Below are 17,502 nucleotides of genomic sequence, written 5' to 3' on the forward strand. Positions count from 1 at the left end.
CCAAAGAAGGGCCGGAAGTATACAGAATGGTGTCGTCTGCGTAGAGGTGGATCAGAGACTCACCAGCAGCAAGAGCGACCTCATTGATGTATACAGAGAAGAGAGTCGGTCCAAGAATTGAACCCTGTGGCACCCCCATAGAGACTGCCAGAGGTCCGGACAGCAGACCCTCCGATTTGACACACTGAACTCTATCAGAGAAGTAGTTGGTGAACCAGGCGAGGCAATCATTTGAGAAACCAAGGCTGTCGAGTCTGCCGATGAGGATGCGGTGGTTGACAGAGTCGAAAGCCTTGGCCAGATCAATGAATACAGCTGCACAGTAATGTTTCTTATCGATGTCGGTTAAGATATCGTTTAGGACCTTGAGCGTGGCTGAGGTGCACCCATGACCAGCTCTGAAACCAGATTGCATAGCAGAGAAGGTATGGTGAGATTCGAAATGGTCGGTAATCTGTTTGTTGACTTGGCTTTCGAAGACCTTAGAAAGGCATGGTAGGATAGATATAGGTCTGTAACAGTTTGGGTCAAGAGTGTCCCCCCTTTGAAGAGGGGATGACCGCAGCTGCTTTCCAATCTTTGGGAATCTCAGATGACACGAAAGAGAGGTTGAACAGGCTAGTAATAGGGGTGGCAACAATTTCGGCAGATACTTTTAGAAAGAAAGGGTCCAGATTGTCTAGCCCGGCTGATTTGTAGGGGTCCAGATTTTTCAGCTCTTTCAGAACTTCAGCTGAATGGATTTGGGAGAAGGAGAAATGGGGAAGGCTTGGGCGAGTTGCTGTTGGGGGTGCAGTGCTGTTGACCGGGGTAGGAGTTGCCAGGTGGAAAGCATGGCCAGCCGTAGAAAAATGCTTATTGAAATTCTCAATTATGGTGGATTTATCAGTGGTGACAGTGTTTCCTATCTTCAGTGCAGTGGGCAGCTGGGAGGAGGTGTTCTTATTCTCCATGGACTTTACAGTGTCCCAGAACTTTTTGAGTTAGTGTTGCAGGAAGCAAATTTCTGCTTGAAAAAGCTAGCCTTGGCTTTTCTAACTGCCTGTGTATAACGGTTTCTAGCTTCCCTGAACAGCTGCATATCACGGGGCTGTTCGATGCTAATGCAGAACGCCATAGGATGTCTTTGTGTTGGTTAAGGGCAGTCAGGTCTGGGGAGAACCAAGGGCTATATCTGTTCCTGGTTCTAATTTTCTTGAATGGGGCATGTTTATTTAAGATTGTTAGGAAGGCATTTAAAAAAATATCCAGGCATCCTCTACTGACGGGATGAGATCAATATCCTTCCAGGACACCCCGGCCAGGTCGATTAGAAAGGCCTGCTCGCTGAAGTGTTTCAGGGAGCGTTTTACAGTGATGAGTGGAGGTCGTTTGACCGCTGACCCATTACGGATGCAGGCAATGAGGCAGTGATCGCTGAGATCTTGGTTGAAGACAGCAGAGGTGTATTTAGAGGGGAAGTTGGTTAGGATGATATCTATGAGGGTGCCCGTGTTTAAGGCTTTGGGGGTACCTGGTAGGTTCATTGATAATTTGTGTGAGATTGAGGGCATCAAGTTTAGATTGTAGGATGGCTGGGGTGTTAAGCATGTTCCAGTTTAGGTCGCCTAGCAGCACGAGCTCTGAAGATAGATGGGGGCAATCAGTTCACATATGGTGTCCAGAGCACAGCTGGGGGCAGAGGGTGGTCTATAGCAGGCGGCAACGGTGAGAGACTTGTTTTTAGAGAGGTGGATTTTTAAAAGTAGAAGTTCAAATTGTTTGGGTACAGACCTGGATAGTAGGACAGAACTCTGCAGGCTATCTTTGCAGTAGATTGCAACACCGCCCCTTTGGCAGTTCTATCTTGTCTGAAAATGTTGTAGTTTGGAATTAAAATTTCTGAATTTTTGGTGGTCTTCCTAAGCCAGGATTCAGACACAGCTAGAACATCCGGGTTGGCAGAGTGTGCTAAAGCAGTGAAAAGAACAAACTTAGGGAGGAGGCTTCTAATGTTAACATGCATGAAACCAAGGCTATTACGGTTACAGAAGTCATCAAAAGAGAGCGCCTGGGGAATAGGAGTGGAGCTAGGCACTGCAGGGCCTGGATTCACCTCTACATCGCCAGAGGAACATAGGAGGAGAAGAATAAGGGTACGGCTAAAAGCAATAAGAATTGGTCGTCTAGAACGTCTGGAACAGAGAGTAAAAGGAGGTTTCTGGGGGCGATAAAATAGCATCAAGGTATAATGTACAGACAAAGGTATGGTAGGATGTGAATACAGTGGAGGTAAACCTAGGTATTGAGTGATGAAGAGAGATATATTGTCTCTAGAAACATCATTGAAACCAGGAGATGTCATTGCATGTGTGGGTGGTGGAACTAATAAGTTGGATAAGGTATAGTGAGCAGGACTAGAGGCTCTACAGTGAAATAAGCCAATAAACACTAACCAGAACAGCAATGGACAAGACATATTGACATTAAGGAGAGGCATCCTTAGTCGAGTGATCAAAAGGGTCCAGGGAGTGGAGAGGTTGGTTTGGGGGTCACGGCGATTTAGACAGCTAGCCAGGACATCGGTAGCAAGCTAGCATAGGATGGAGGTCTGTTGTTAGCCACCTCTTGCGTTCCGTCAGTAGATTAGTGGAGTTCCGTGTTGTAGAGGGGATTAGTCCAAATCACACAACAAAAAAATAAAAACAATAGATATAGTTATAGAGGCCCAAGAAGAAACATAATAATAATAAAAATAAATAAATTGTCCGATTGTCTATTCTGAGAGCAGCCGGTAAGACAGCTAACGGTTAGCAGGCCGCAGATGGGCATTCAGGTAACGTCGCGACGGAGGAGCCAGCTGGATCTCCTTCGGGTAGATAACGTCGGCAGTCCAGTTGTGAAGGCCCGGTGGGGCTCGCGTAGGCAGTAAACGGGTCCGGATAGGTGACTGCAGCCCAGGAGTGATTGACGGAGCTCAGGAGTGATTGACGGAGCTGGCTAGCTCCGGAGTAATTGATGTTTGCTCGGAATCGACGAAAGCAGATAGACACACGGATAGCAGCCAGCTAGCTGTGAGATCCGGGAGTGAATGTCCAGAGAGCAGTTGAAATCCAGGGACATGGAGAGAAAAATCGGTCCGGTATGTTCCGTTCCGAGCCGCGCTGCGCCGTACAAAACTGGCGATAGATTTTCGAGTTAAAGGATAGCTGATGACCACAAACCGTGGTTAGCTGAATACTAACGAGTTGCCAGTAAAGAAGCTAACTAGCTTCTGATTAGCTCCTGGCTAGCTTCTGGCTAGCTTCTTGGAGTTTCTGGCTAGCTTCTGGCTAGCTTCTTGGAGGATTGCAGATTTGAGGTAAATAATACGTATTTATACATATCAATTGGTGAGGCAGGTTGCAGGAGAGTGTATTGAAGATGAGTTGATGGAAAATAAAAATAAAATGTATGTGAAAAAAGTTGTAAATATATATATATACACGACACGACAAGACGAGGACAAAAGACGTCTGAACTGCTATGCCATCTCGGGCAAGAGGGAATTGAATTAACCACAGGTGGACTGCAATCAAGTTGATGATCAATGGAAACAGGATGCACCTGAGCTCAATGTCGAGTCTCATAGCAAAGGGTCTGAATACTTATCTGTTTTTTATTTTATAGAAATTCGCAAAAAAAAAAAGTTTTCCCTTTGTCAGTATGGGATACTGTGTGTAGATTGATGAGGAAAAACATTTCTTTAATCCATTTTAGAAAAAGGCTGTAATGTAACAAAATGTGGAAAAAGTTTAGGGTCTGAATACTTTCCGAATGCACTGTACACTGCAATTATGACAACTTCTGGAGAATGTGTTCCAACCTATAGGAGTTCTTTCAGCATGAACTAACATGTCCACCCAATCAAAGGATCAGAGAAAGCATAAGCTACAGCCAGCTAGCAATGGAGTGCATAAAATGTGGTGAGTAGTTGACTCAAAGAGAAAGACAGACAATTGTTGAACAGTTTTGAACAAATTAATTTCTTCAAAAATGAAGGAGAAGCAAGAGAGAGAGATATTTAGTTGTATTTTTCTCACTTTCACTTTGAATTAGCTAGCGAATGCAGCTAGCTAGTTTAGCCTACTCAAACACGCCACTCAAACAGAGGGAGATGCTATGTTATCTAGCCGGCTATGGCCATCAAACTGGAAGTCTTCCAAGTCAAAGAAAGCTTTTGATTGTATTAATTTATTGGCACCTGGGCACGCCGTTGTAACTGCTAAATTGCTTGCTGTAGACTGTACATAGTACTGCATGATTGTACCGAGTTTACTAATGCTTTATTTCTAGGAGCTATGTTGAATATGACGTTAATATGGTGACAGCCATGTAGGTTGTGTGAAGCGGTTAGCGGTTATGATATGGAGGTTTGGCTTGGAAAGGTTTTTTCGCCTGGTCACAGACATCATGTGTGTTGTACACTGAAGTCCACAAGTGAAGGGAAAATGTGAGCGGAGGAGAGCACATAGATGTGAGAAGTAACTGTGCTTAAGTGTAATCAGCGGTGTATTAATTTAGCAGATTCTGTTGAAAAACGTTTCTTAAACGGAAGTAAACAGAACGAAACGGGAATAAACGTACCTGAATTTGTCCAATCGAAACTTTTGTTTGCAACTGTAAATCAAATCAAATTGTATTTGTCACATCTCTCCGAATGCAACAGATACCTTACCGTGAGAAGCTTACTTCCTTACTTACTTACTTAACCAACAATGCAGTTTCTAAATAAACTAAAGTAAAAAACAACAACAAGTAACACAAGAAATGTACATGCTGTAACAATAACGAGGCTATATACAGGGGGTACCGGTACAGAGTCAATATGCAGGGCTACAGGTTAGTTGAGGTAATTGGTAAAGTGACTATGCACAGATGATAAACAGCGAGTAGCAGCAGTGTAAAATCAAGGGGGGAGGGGTTGTCAATGTAAATAGTCCAGGTGGCCATATTACCATTTGTTCAGCATTCTACGGCTTTGGGGGAGAAGCTGTTCAGGAGCCTTTTTGCTCCTAGACTTGGCGCTCCGGTACCGCTTGCTGTGCGGTAGCAGAGAGAACAGCCTATGACTTGGGTGACTGGAGTTGTAGACAATTTTTAGAGCCTTCCTCTGACACCGCCTAGTATATAGGTCCTGGATGGCAGGAAGCTTGGACCCAGTGATGTACTGGCCAATACACACTACCCTCTGCGGCACCTTACGTTCAGATGCCGAGCAGTTGCCATACCAGGCGGTGATGGCATTGCTCTCAATGGTGCAGCTGTAGAACCTTTTGAGGATCTAGGGACTCATGCCAAATCTTTTCAGTCTCCTGAGGGGGAAAAGGTGTTGTCGTGCCCTCTTCATGGCTGTCTTGATGTGTTTGGATCATGATAGTTTGTTGGTGATGTGGACAACAGGGAACATGAAACTCGACCCGCTCCCATTCAGCCCCGTCGATGTTAATGGGGGACTGTTTGACCATTCTTTTGCAATAGTCCACACACAATCAGCTCCTTAGTCTTGCTCACATTGAGGGATAGGTTACTGTCCTGGCACCACACTGCCAGGTCTCTGACCTCCTCCCTATAGGCTGTCTCATTATTGTTGTTGATCAGGCCTACCACTGATGTGTTGTTAGCAAACTTAATGATGGTGTTGGAGTTGTGCTTGGCTACACAGTCGTGGGTGAAGAGGAAGTACAGGAGGGGACTAAGCACGCACGCTTGACGGGCCCCAGTGTTGAGGATCAGCGAAGCAGATGTGTTGTTGCTGACCCTTACCACCTGGGGGCAGCCCGTCAGGAAGTCCAGGATCCAGTTGCAGAGGGAGGTGTTTAATCCCAGGGTCCTTAGCTTAGTGATGAGCTTCGTGGGTACTATGGTGTTGAATGCTGAGCTGTAGTCAATGAACAACATTCTCACATAGGTGTTCTTTCTGTCCAGGTGGGAAAGGGCAATGTGGAGTGCGATTGAGATTGCATCATCCATGGATCTGTTGGGGCGGTATGCGAATTGGAGTGGGTCTAGGGTTTCTGGGATTATGGTGTTGATGTGAGTGATGACCAGCCTTTCAAAGCACTTCATGGTTACCGACCTGAGTGCTACAAGGCGGTAATAATTTAGGCAGGTAACCTTCGCTTTCTTGGGCACAGGGACTCTGGTGGTCTGTTTGAAACATGTAGGTATTACAGACTCGGTCAGGGAGAGGTTGAAAATGTCATTGAAGACACTTGCCAGTTGGTCTGTGCATTCTTTCAGTACACGTCCTGGGAATCCGTCTGGCGGCTTTGTGAATGTTGACCTGTTTAAAGGTCTTGCTCACATTGGCTACGGAGAGCATGATCACACAGTTGTCCAGAACAGTTGGTGCTCTCATAAATGCTTCAGTATTGCTTGCCTCGAAGCGAGCATAAAAGGCATTTAGCTCGTCTGGTAGGCTCGTGTCACTGGGCAGCTCGCGGCTGGATTTCCCTTTGTAGTCCATAATAGTTTTCAAGCCCTGCCACATTCGACGAGAGTCAGAGCCGGTGTAGTAGGATTCAATCTTAGTCCTTTATTGATGTTTTGCCTACTTGATGGTTCGTCTGAGGGCGTTAGTGTCCCGCTCCTTGAAAGCGGCAGCTCTAGCCTTTAGCTCAGTTGTGGATGTTGGCTGTATTGCATGGCATCTGGTTGGGCTATGTTTGTATGGTCACTCTGGGGACAATGTCGTCGATGCACTTAGTGACTGAGGTAGTATACTCCTCAATGCCATTGGTTGAATCCCGGAACATATTCCAATCTGTGCTAGCAAAACAGTCCTGTAGCGTAGCATCCGCGTCATCTGACCACTTCCATATTGAGTGAGTCACTGGTACTTCCTGCTTTAGTTTTTGCTTGTAAGCAGGAATCAGGTGGATATAATTATGGTCAGATTTGCCAAATTGATGTCGAGGAAGTGCTTTGTATGCATCTCTGTGTTTGGAGTAAAGGTGGTCTTGAGTTTTTCTTCTCCTCTGGTTGCACATTCTGGTATAAATTAAAGTCCCTGTCCACTAGGAGTGTTGCTTCTGGATGATAATTTTCTTGTTTGCTTATGGCCTTATACAGCTCGTTGAGTGTGGTCTTAGTGCCAGCATCGGTTTGTGGTGGTAAATAGACGGCTACGAATAATATAGATGAGAACTTTCTTGGTAGATAGTGTGGTCTACAGCTTATCATGGGGTATTCTACCTCAAGCGAGCAATACTTCGAGACTTCTTTAATTATTAGACATCGTGCACCAGCAGTTATTGACAAATAGACACACACCCCCGACCCTCATCTTACCTGACGTAGCTGATCTGTCCTGTCGATGCACGGAGAAGCCAGCTAGCTCCATATGATCTGTGTCGTTGTTTAGCCACGTCTCAGTGAAACATAAGATATTACAGTTTTTAATGTGCCGTTGGCAGGATATTCTTAATCGTAGATCGTCCAGTTTGTTTTCCAATTATTGCACGTTGGGCAATAATACAGAGGGTATTGGTGGTTTACCTACTCGTCTGCAAATTCTTCCCAGGCACCCCGCCCTCCTCCACCTTTTTCTCTGTCCTTTCTTCACGCGGAGGACGTGGATTTGGGACTTGTCTCGACAAAGCAGAATATCCTTCGCCTCGGACTCATTAAAGAAATAATCCTCTCCAGTTCAAGGTGAGTAATCGCTGTTCTGATGTCTAGAAGATCTTTTCGGTCATAAGAGACGGTAGGAGCAACATTATATAAAAAAGGAGTTACAAACAATGCAAAAAATAAATAAAAAATAACACAGTTGGTTAGGAGCCTGTGAAATAGCATCCATCCCCTCTGACAAATGATTACACCCTAGATCAGCTAGATGCAGGCAAGAGTATGCAAGGCCGTATTCAATGTGTCAGTGTCTGTCACCTTGATTACTTACATTTCTCTCAACCTGTGTACGTAAGTTTCATTCATAGGCTAGGTTGTAGTAACCTGATGATGGGTATAGGGAAAATTAGTATCATGTATTAGCCTAAACCTGTCGTTGCTACATTGAGCCGACTGAATGGAATATGAATGACAGTCATCCAATGTGCTGTAATAGAAATAAGGATGTGCTCATTAAAAAAAAAGTATTCCCTTAAATGGCACTGACCGCCACTGGTAAACACCTTAATCGGCATGTATTTGATTTACGCATGTGATAGCACCAGCTGAGCAGGCCAACAACTGAATGTATGTGCCTTAGAAGTAGGTTTCACATACAAACTTCATGTGTCCGAATGCCATCAGGTAACCTGATTTCAGATGTGTCCATGTAAACAGAATTATTAGGGAAATCGTTCATTTTGCAAAACATGTAAACGTTTTAATCAAACTATTATATTAATCTGACTATCCACAATAAATCGCATTATTGTGTGCACATACTCATTGTGATATTGTTATTTTTCTTTTATGATATTGATATGCTGTAACAAACTGGGATTCATGCCTTCTATTCTTCTAATTGTTCTTCTGTGACACTCATACACCAGAGGACGCTGGTGGGAGGAGCTATAGGAGGACATGCTCATTGTAATGGCTGGAATAGAATAAATGGAATGGAATCAAACACATTAAAATGTATGATACACAGTGATAAAGTCATATTGGATATTTGGGTCTCTGTCTGATTCCCTTCAGGCCCTCCCTGCCTGGCCAACTGTAGGCCAGTCTCTCTGCTGTATTTACACTGGGGTAATCAAACCGGGATCTCAACCAGATTGGGTGTCTTATCTACAAGGGTGCTCACTCTCGCCTGGATCAAAAAGCTGCCTGTCAGAAATATGAGCCAAGTCTGATAAAATCATCCAGTTTAAACAAACTCAGAGTTCAAATCATGTCAAACCCAATCAAAGGAAAAATACGATCCAACAAAGGCAACAAAAAAGTTGTTTGAAGTCATTTTTTTCTTCTTCTAATCGAGCCATAGAGTTTTGTGGTGAGAGAGTTACAAAACCCAAAAGAGAAAAAGGCCTGTGGTTTTTATCTTCTTGTTTGGATAGTGTCCTGATGGCCCAAACTGTGTGTGTCCTAACTGAGTCATAGAGTAAGTAAGGTCATCCACCGCCTCTCCCCAGCTGTACCAGCTAGACAAACACAGAGAGAACATGACATCATTCCTCTGTCATCCCAAAGATATGCTCAAGGCTTACAGTTCAGCAGGCTACGCACAAGAAAGCTAATGTTAACTCACTATGACAGATCCCTCATACTGTACGCACCATTTCTTCAACCAGCCGTCCCGCCACCGTCCCTCTCAAACAGACCTTGGCAGTCATCACAAGGAGATCGTGTTACTGCTTGGTCTGGGGCTTTGACCCCCCTCCCCCTAGCCGCACTCCTGACCCCCCACCACGCCAGACCCCCATATGTCTGGCGACAGAGAGCTTTAGACAGCTCACCCCCGCTGCGGACTGACCGGTCTGGACTGTAAGTGAGCAGCAACCGAGAACAGTCTCTTTTGGTCTCCCTCTTTTCTGCCGTCTGTCTGTCGGTCTGTCTCTAGCTCTCTCTCTCTGTGGGCCCAGTGACTAGGGCAGATGTTCTGTCTGTCTGTCTCGAGCTCTCTCTCTCTGAAAGTGAGACCAATCACAGCAGGAGTTTTATTGAACACACACATTTGAACACATGCACGCAGGCCCGCACAGTTAATGTCGCGCTGTTCATGGCGAACACCAGGAAATGATTTGGAAATAGTCTTCTATGGCAAACATGCGCTTCCCAATGTTTGAAACTTTGACAGTGAGTTTAGGGCAGGGTTCCCAAACTAACGTGCCAAATTTAGCACACGGGTGGTTTTATTTGGCCCCATAAGTTCTGAGCAAAAAAACCCACCCGGAAACCAGCTGCAAGTGATTTGAATTTTAGAAATCTGTTCCCAAATATTCCCCGACATAATAGAAAGTCACATCTGATAGTATACACATGTCAGCAAGGTTTGAAATGATTATGTCAGTCTACAAATTATTTGTAATTATGTTCCAGAAAACAGAATAAAACACTCATGAAAAAAACATCTAGTTGATGATCCCTGGTTTAGGGTGATTCCTCATGAAACTAGAACTAGAAAAATACCAGGATTTGTTGGATTTTCATTACATTTAATCCACATAAAAGTGTCCTATGTAGGAAGAATTGTTGACATATTTCATATTGAAATGAAGTTGGAACATTTGTGACATTTTGTCCTTACCTCATAATTACTCCATAATGTTTAATCTGTAGGTGCTACATAGCATGAATGTGTGTTATATGAAGCACTACAGCTTCCTTTAATATTAGTAGTATTTTGTTTTCTTACATTAATAAAAAACATATTTGGCTAATTTGTCTATATATTATTGAACATAGTATACTCTATGGGTATATCAAAGTTCCAGAGTGGGATCTCTGCTAATTTCAAAGGTATGGCCCATTTTACACAGAGAAATTGGCATAGTAGGCACTGTAACCAATCACAGCCCTCCTTTTACTTGTATCATTGCACATCCTGCAAATAACCAGCATAGGGCGACCATTTAAAAAAATTGGATCCTATCCGATCCTACCAATTTTACAAATTGGATCCTAACTGAAAGTAGCTGAGATCCCACTCTGGAACTTTGATATGCCCGTAGAGTATATTATGTTCAACAATCTATGGAACATATTGCCAAATCAAAAATAGTATTTTTTCAATATTTTCAATATTTATAAATTAATCTAAGATCATTGTTATTGAAATAAAAATAATACTCCTATTATAGAGCAAGCGGTAAAGCTTAATATGACACCAATGTTTGCTTTAGCGTCACAAATAAAACATTATGCTGTCATGAATCATAAAGTAGGCCTGAGTAAGGACAAAATGTCACAAATATTCCACATTTAATTATTTATCAATTATACTAGAAGATACAAATGTCAAACATATGGCAACAATACTTCCTCCAAAGCACCCTTTTGATTAAATGTCGTGAGGAATCACCCTTAACATACTATTATAGAAACACTATTTTAGTTCTCCTTAAAGAATGGTGGTCATAACCACTACATAAACATATCATGACCTATATGTTTTTTATTCACTCATCATAAAAGAATGAGGTTTCACCAGGTTTCTGGTTTTTACAGCTAAATATGTCCGGACAGATGGAGGGAAAAAGTGAGGGGAAAACAGCAGTCCTCCATTTGGCCCACCATCTATTCATTGGCTCTTTTATTTCTTTTGGGTGCGTAATCCTTTCACTTTTAATGGCAAATTTAACAGTCCCCAAGGCCCCCGCACCAGACTGGTCAATAGAAAACCAGACAACTAATTACTGCGCACACCACACTCCCTCACTCTCTTCCGTCTTCCCTCTTTCTATCCAGCAGCTGTAAGGTTCATGTACACAGAGCAACAGCCAAGCAGTGTTAGGTTTCCACTCCCCCAATCTTCTTTAAAAGCTTCTAAACCTGTCTCACTACAGCCCTTTAGTCACACATACGCAGAATAACACACATACACACACCTTCACTTGAAACATTTTAAAAATAGTAAATAGATATTTGTCCTGTACCTGATTTGAGTGGAATGTTCACATTTCTCTCGAATTAAAATGGTTCCTAAAATGTATATTCTTAAAATAAACCCGATTTATAGTAGATTTACATTTAGTAAAAAAATATGAGGAAGAATCTAAAAAAACAACAGCAAGAATGTTTTCTCCTCTAGCTTTACTAGCACATAATAACCACGTCATTGTCATGTTATGGTAAAGCATTTCATGTGGTAAAGTGTGTCGTTACTGAATAAATAGTTACTACCGTTGTTGTAAATGCTCAACTAAACTATCATCATTATGGGACAAACACTGCTGATTAGATCAGTAGATAACTGGATAATAAAACATTTGTTCAACCAAAAGTATGACAGTAATTTATACGTTAGGGTCATTTCTTTATGGTCTGACATAAGCATGATTTTTTTTGTCAGCAAGAATCAAGAATAATATTTTCTGATTTTGAATTTACAGTCAAAGCACCTTTTCTTTAGAGAACTGTATCCTTTAAAACGTGTACTATTCTAATTGTAACTGTGTAATATTATGTTGGCTTCCCTGGTCTGAGTAAATAGCCTGGCTATGATAATACCATAGTGAATATTCAGGCTCTGTGTTAACACAACCCCATGTTGTGTGGTGCTGTGTCTGACTGACTGCTGTCCAAACTACAGCCTTCCTCTCTCTCCCCATCTTCCAGGCTTTGACCATGACCCTACCCTACACCCCAGTGTCTCAGCACTCAGTTGCAGAGTCCCTAATTTGCCAGTGGGGTTTAAAACCTCCCTCAATTAAGATCACTAGTGTCAGACAATGGGACGAGTTAGCCCCCCGGTGACCTGCATAGGGCAGTCCTTTGTCTTACAGCCAATGTTTGCCTTAGCCTTTTGTGCCTGCATTATCCTCCACCTCTACCCCACCCCCTCTACACACACACACACACACACACACACACACACACACACACACACACACACACACACACACACACACACACACCCAAGATGGAGACAGAAAATATAATTATGGAAGCCATTTCCAAATATACCCCCTAAGTACGGCACGTCCACTCCTCCCCCTCTCAGTCCCCTCCCACTCACCCCCACCTTTGTCTGTCTGTCTGTATGACTGGCCCATCAAAAGGCTGGCCTGGAGCAGAGGTGGTTAAAATGGTCCAGAGGCTAGTGTCATGTGGCTCACACCAGTCAGCCCAACACAATACTCACAAGCCAATGAAACAAGCCTCCCTTGCAAGCACAGAGGATGAGCTCCTGTCAGCTCCAAAGGAGAGGAGACAAATTGCCCCATGATCTCTTGACCCTCAAACACAGGGTAACTGCCCAAAATAAACTGCTCTTAAACTGATGAAAAACAAAATTGGACAACTTAGTTCTGCACAATGGAAAATACTGTAAAACTTAAATTAATAGCCCAGGTGTTTATTTGTTTAAATTACTGAACACAACAGGTGCTTATTAGAGACAGGCTTCTATTTGAGCCTAATGTGTTATTTACACACTTTCACATTTCTTTTGTCTTAATATGCCTCCATAAAGAAAAATACAAAAATAACTTTTTCTTGACAGAATAATAATTCTCATCTTTGACTGTGAATGTTCAGCAGTTCACCACTAGAGGGAGATCATCCGATTTCTAGGAGTCTGTACTTCCAAAGTTTTTGACTGTTTTCGTGCTTGCCAGTAAACTAGCAGTTCTCAGCTGTTAGCAGCCAATGTCTAGTAGTTTCTTACTAGTGATAAAAATGGACGATTGACATAATTATTTACAGTCATTACTGAAATATTTAATGTAACAAATCAACACATTAAACCTCGTAAACAATTCATTTATACCTGGCATTTATTTGAAATGGGCATTTATCTGCTGAAATGTGTGCCATTGCCCGGCTATTAAAAGCGACAGGTGGCGATTTAAGAATCTGCATTTATTTGAAATTTTACAATACGTAAATTGGAAAGCAACCAGCCACAGAAGAAACATCAGCAATTTACATAAATAACGTGTTGGAATCGTTCAAGTTTGGGCAGAGTCTCTTAGTCTGGCCCTAATCTCTTTTATTAGTCGTGAATACATTTATCTATGTAAAGCTGGCTAAATAAAAAAGGGATACATTTGCTTGAGAATTGGGAATGGTGGTGGGTGGCATTGAGGGAGAAAATACAACCCCCCCCTTTCATTCTCTGTTTTGTGTCAGTCAGGACAGCTGGATAAGAAACGGATCAGTGGTGGAGGGACACACAGTCGCCATGGCAGACATGACATCATTCTCTGTACAACCAACCCGATGGGAACCAGTAGTGGGAGAGCTCTATCCTATGCAGGTCCAACACTACAAACACACACATGTGTGTCTGCATATGTGCTGAGTGTATTGCATATATTTGATTTGGATGTCCTATCAATTTAATTGACATAGACCTACTAACTGTACCAATTTCTTCCATAAGGAATATGGGCTTGTAACATTTCATATCTGATTTATACAAGGCCACAAATCAATGAGTGTGATAATGATATCAACGTTCACATCTGGTCATTTGTTCAAACCCCTTAACTATGGCTCAGGATCACGTGCGGCAAAAATGACAGAGTAAAAATAAAAATCAGTCCATACACAAAATAATTCATAATACATTCAAACCATGGCAACATACAATACACAACGCAAGCCTCTCTATTTTCCTGCTGTTCTGAGAAAAGCCGTTTCCTGAATCTGAGTCTTGGTTCCTGTTAGGGTCTCTGGGTTGTGTTTTCATCCTGAATGGTACCTCTGTCAGTCACTTAGCAACTAGCAGTTGGCAGCAGGCTAGCAGTTAATAAAACACGAGGGCTAATTGAGCTTTTCCTTCCATTCCCCACTAACAGCAATGAGACTAATATATAGAATGATGAGAGGCTGAGGGAGGGACACACTGAGTAACCTGTCACAGACAGACATACAGACACGGGCTAAACACCATTATAGATAAACAGATGCCTATCCAAGGCATAGAAAAATACATGACCTGGTACAGATACAGACAACTTACTTTTACAGAGGATGCAACATACAGTAGACACACCTGACATAAGCTTAAGGTACAACACAGGTTAATAAGACACTTACCCCAACCGGACACAGGTAAAAGATGTCACCAGACCTCCACCAAAACAGCCAGAAAGAAATCATTCTGGCTTCACAAGTCTGGTGGTTCTTGCCACCGTGTTTCCAGAAATTAGTTGAAGCTACTCTGCTGTATTATAGAAGCGCACATCTCCTAGAAGCCACCTATAGTTCAGTTTGTCTCAGGTTACTTTCACACCAAGAATAGCTGGTGGGATGTGATAGATAGCTGGGATTAAAGGAGGACAGATTGAAAGCAGACAGCCATGTCGTGAGAGAGAGAGAAAGAGAGCGAGAGAGAGAAAGAGAGAGAAAGAGAACGAGAGAGAGAAGTAGGTGTATGACTGAAGGGCCTGTAATGTGGAGCAGCAACCACTTCTATCTGCCCAAAATAAAACCACAATGACTTCATCATCAGGCCTCGTTAGGGAAGGTGTGTGATTCTGCTACTTCAGGAGATAGTGACCTACATGCCCAAAATAGAGAACTAGATTCTGTAGAGGACATACTTTGTGTGTATTTATAAAAGTGCTGGGATGACAGACAGTCAATGCCCTTGATATCTTGCCTCTCTTCATACGAACACATCAAGTTGTGCCCCAGAAAAAGACGTTGGCAGTGACAGCGAGCGGAGCCCAAAATAAAAATCATGCTAGCGTTACTCCACGTTTTTTTGCTTTCCTTTTCCATGCCGGGGGCCATGTTCTGAAATACCAACATTCGCAGGAGAAAGCAGTCCATTAACGCCTGTCAAAACACTTCATTCCTGTGTCACAGGGACATGTGATGGATGGACACTCAGGAAAGAGAGAGGAGGAGAGCAATTGAAATGTCTCTATTCTTTTGAAACTTTTGTGATGAATGTTTACTGTTAATTTCTGATTATTTATTTCATTTTTGTTTATTGCCTATTTCAGTTGTTTTGGCAATGTAATCATACAGTGCATTCGGTAAGTATTCAGACCCCTTGACTTTTTCCACATTTTGTTACGTTACAGCCATATTCGAAAATGGAATAAATTGTGATTTTTTTGCCTTAATCTACACACGATACCCCATAAAGACAAAGCAAAAACATGTTTTTAGAAATGTTTGCCAATTTATAAAAAATAAAAAACAAATATCACATTAACATAAGTATTCAGACCATTTATTCAGTACTTTGTTGAAGCACCTTAGGCAGTGACTACAGCCTCGAGTCTTCTTGGGTATGACGCTACAAGCTTGGCACACCTGTACTCCCATTCATCTCTGCAGATCCTTTCCTCTGTCAGGTTGAATGGGGAGCGTCGCTGCACAGCTATTTCCAGGTCTCTCCATTCACAGTGGGTTGTGCTGTTCACCACAATAGTGTACACTCTTAGATGGTGCCATCTAGAACCTTAAAGGGTTATTTGGCTGTCCCCATAAGAGAACACTTTGAAATAACCCAAAATAGTTCTACCTGGAAACAAAAAGGGTTCTACATGGAACCAAAATAAGCTTCCCCTATGGAGACAGCCAAATATCCTTTTCCGAACCCTTTTTTCTAAAAGAGTGTAGCAGAGAACTCCATCAAGGAGGCTAGATTTTCTGTGTGTAGGCTAAATAGAGTTGCTGCGTCATTCCGAGTAAAATCGACTGTAATTCTCAGAGCATTGCTAGTACCTATTTCACTTTAAAAAGCCTGTGTCTACATGTCAAATGAGAGGGTTCTTGATATAGTCTAATGCGATTTCATATAGTCTAATGAGAAGTGAGAAGAACCAACTCAATCTGTTTCATAGTTCTAATCAGTCAGACAAATCAGATTGATTGATCCCTTTGAGCGAGGATACAGTAGTTAAGCAATAAGGCCCGAGGGGATGTGGTATATGGCCAATATACGACAGCTAAGGGCGTCGTGCCTGGACACAGCCCTTAGCCGTGGTATAGTGGCCATATACCACAAACCCCCAAGGTGCCTTATTACTATTATAAACTGGTCACCAATGTAATTAGAGCAGTAAAAATAAACGTTTTGTCATACCCATGGTATATGGTTTGATATACCACGGCTGTCAGCCAATCGCATCTGACATTCGGAGAATCAAACCCTGTTATAATCCTGGGAAGTTAAACAATGTCACAGTCAATTTATAAAAATATAATGTATAACAATGAGTATGTTTACATGCATACTAATAATTCGATATTAAACTGATTATGGTAGTAGGCCGAGTATGGAAATATTAATGTAAACACACTTACTCTGCTTATCTTAAATCGGAGTAAGGTCAAAACTGAAGTAAGCATACACCGATTAAAAAACCTGGTTTTCTGAACAAATCTTTCGAATTATTAGGGCATGTAAACAGCTTAATCGGCATTCCAGCAGTGTATTTGATCTTCGCATGTGCCAACACCGGTAGTGCAAGCCTCTCTCTTATAAGCAAGTGAAATGAGTTCAGAAAAACTGAAAGTATGTATCTTAGAAAGTTTTCACAGGGGCCTCCTGAGTGGCACAGTGGTCTAAGGCACTGCATTGCAGTGCTAGCTGTGCCACTAGAGACCCTGGTTCAAGTCCAGGCTCTGTCACAGCCAGCCGCAACCGGGAGACCCATGGGGCGGTGCACAATTGGTCTAGCGTTGCCTGGGTTAGGGGAGGGTTTGGCCGGCAAGGATGTTCTTGTCCATCGCATACTAGCAACTCCTGTGGCAGGCTGGGTTGAGTGAGCAGTGTGTCAAGAAGTCTGGCTTGGCTTGGCTTGGCTTGGCTTGGCTTGGCTGGGTTGAGTTTTGGAGGATCTTGACCTTCGCCTCTCCCGAGTCCATACGGGAGTTGCAGCGATGGGACAAGACTAACTACCA

At 42.7% G+C, this 17,502-nt stretch overlaps 1 long non-coding RNA gene across 3 annotated transcripts in view; it reads right to left on the reverse strand.

Annotated features, from left to right (window-relative positions):
- LOC115105574 (uncharacterized) overlaps positions 1-17,502 on the reverse strand; it is an 81,817-nt gene that overhangs the window by 61,813 nt on the left and 2,502 nt on the right. Inside the window, exon 1 of one of the 3 annotated variants that reach the window (XR_003859886.2) lies at positions 14,677-15,008. The exons of the other annotated variants lie outside the window; for them this stretch is intronic. This is a non-coding gene — a long non-coding RNA (uncharacterized LOC115105574). Of the gene's footprint in view, positions 1-14,676; positions 15,009-17,502 lie in introns of those variants that run through there. 3 annotated transcript variants of the gene reach the window in all.

The sequence above is a fragment of the Oncorhynchus nerka genome, linkage group LG22 (assembly GCF_034236695.1).
Source record: "Oncorhynchus nerka isolate Pitt River linkage group LG22, Oner_Uvic_2.0, whole genome shotgun sequence".
In the NCBI taxonomy this organism is placed as follows: domain Eukaryota; kingdom Metazoa; phylum Chordata; class Actinopteri; order Salmoniformes; family Salmonidae; genus Oncorhynchus; species Oncorhynchus nerka.